General features: G+C 30.8%; 1 long non-coding RNA gene across 1 annotated transcript; it reads left to right on the top strand.

Annotated features, from left to right (window-relative positions):
* Positions 1-512: 512 nt before the first annotated feature.
* LOC113365415 lies at positions 513-1526 on the top strand. Its single transcript, XR_003366215.1, has 5 exons — positions 513-572; positions 667-815; positions 901-1020; positions 1091-1184; positions 1479-1526. It is a non-coding gene; the product is annotated as an uncharacterized LOC113365415 (long non-coding RNA).
* The last annotated feature ends 838 nt before the right edge of the window (positions 1527-2364 follow it).

The following is a 2364-nucleotide window of genomic DNA, read 5'->3' as shown; positions in this document are numbered from 1 at the left end:
CATTCATGATTTTATTGATGATATCACGTATCTATCTATCTATCTATATATATATATATATATATATATATATATATATATATATCCCAGACAGCACAAGACATGCCAGGGAATGTCCCACTTGTCCTCACAATCTCCTAATATCGCGATATCCTATGAATATCCTATGAATATGCAACGGGACGTCTCAAAACCAAAGGACTCGAGCAGGTATAACGAACGGTTTAGAACATGTCGCTTTCATACGCGCACGGCTCGAGACCTCTAAACGTATATGTTTGTCCCTTTCTCTTTCGTCGCGTCGGTTTTGCGCCCTTTAAGTTTAGCGTCATCAAACAGACGCTATATGTGGAATCATCATAGTTTTTGAGTAATTGAGTAATAATAGTGAAAATTTTATTTGTTTTATATAATTATATGAGCGTGTGTTATAAATAATTAATATTATTTATCAAAATACTCTAAAATTGAGTAATAATAGTGGAAATTTTATGTGTTCTATATAATTATATGTGCGTGTGTGTTATAAATATTGCAGCAACATATTGAAAGGGGGGCAGATATAAACGATGGTAATTAAAGCTTTCTGTGTACTGTTATTTGAAATACTATGTTACTAGTACAAATAGAATTTTTAATTTAATGCTGACATTTCTACCCTGCCAGCTTATCCAGCAGCCATGCCTAATTTTGTATCAAATGCTGTGTTTGAAAGAGAATTAACAAAGAAGAAATGCTCTCCACTATGTTTGTTGGAGGAGCTTCAACTTATGGATGAGGCTATTCTTCTGAGCAAAGATATCAAAATACAATTGGTAATCAAAAGTTTATATAGATTTATTTTTATTTGTTAACTTTATCATATACTAAACAAACTTTCTCTTTATATTCTGTATTTAGCCATCAGAGTCCAGCTATGAAAATCCATTTTTGATGATGGTTTGGACAAAGAATTTTGCTAGGGACGAGGAAAGGGCAAAAATAAATTTTGTGATCTAGTGCCTTGCGATGTCATCACAGGTAATTTATATATCTTATACTTATGTTGTGTTGTAAATTATGAATTAAACTAATATATAATTAATTCCAGGAATTGCTTTGAAAAATTTGCCGCATGAGACATAGTTTACTGTTTCAGAGGCTGCAAAAAGCTGGCTGCGACGTGCCAATAAATATTATACAAGGTATTTTTGTGAGATGTGTACTATATGTTTCTCCTATTTACAAAAAAATCATGATTATTGAATGGTTAGTTGTATCAATGTTAGTGCAAAATTTGTGCTGTGTACACATTTTTAGATGTAAAAAACCAAGTTTAATATTCACTCGTAATGACATCAAATTGTGTCGATATATTTGGAATTAGAGATTATTTTATAAATCTCTGTCTATTTTGATTGATGTATCGCTCTTAAAGAACTTACTCATATATATATACATATATATATATGCATTTATTCATTTGTTTTCTATTTCAGGAGAGAAAATCAACCATGAACTAGGATTGAATGCCGAATTAATTATATTTTTAATATTGTAAAATAAGTTATTTTGAATTAAAGTTGTATATATTAAATTTTGTTATAAAATTATCTCAGGATTTTGTTATTTTGTAATAAAAGTTTACTTTGTGAAATTGTGTTCTTTTATTTTATTTTTAATCCAAATTTATTTTTCATCTAAAAAGTAAAAAACAATTCCATAATTATATCCTATTCATGTCCGGTTTATGTCCGGAATATCCCGCGCGGGATATCCTACAGAACGTCCCATAGGTGCGACATATTAACATGTTTCGGATAAGATCAGGATAAGCGGGATATCCGTAAGGCTATCGCAGGGACAATGAATGTCTGCGCGTGGATATCCTGTGGACGTTTTCCAGGATGTCTTGTGTTGTCTGGGTATATATATGTTCATTAATTATTACATTGATTGTTTGAATAGAAGATAGCAATTTGTATTTGAAATTGATGCTATAGTCACCAGGGTAATTTAATAGTAAATTTTGTGATTCAAAAATTTTGCAATGTTAAATACAAGTGCACTGCTTAATTTATAGAGAAAAACAATTTGCCAGCATTGTTAACATAGGATAAGTTCCCAAGCTCAGCTAATAATGGTTCTTGGGTGTCATGCTGGTGGCGACCAAAAAGTATTAAATATCAAGTTCAAATTTGATAATGTTTTGTTTTGAAACATTTAAAGAAACCATTATTATAAACTTATTACAATGAGTATCTGTTAATACACTTCAATTTCAATTCCAAGTTCCATTTGATATGAAGATAGATCAATCTCGAAAAAGACCTGACTCTGCCCTCGATATATACCTCAGCTAGATTAGTTGTGCACTCAATAGAG

This window comes from Ctenocephalides felis, unplaced genomic scaffold, assembly GCF_003426905.1.
Source record: "Ctenocephalides felis isolate EL2017-DRISC unplaced genomic scaffold, ASM342690v1 CF-g0.4_SCAFFOLD_00992, whole genome shotgun sequence".
NCBI lineage: Eukaryota > Metazoa > Arthropoda > Insecta > Siphonaptera > Pulicidae > Ctenocephalides > Ctenocephalides felis.
This window is presented reverse-complemented; position numbering and strand designations above follow the sequence as displayed.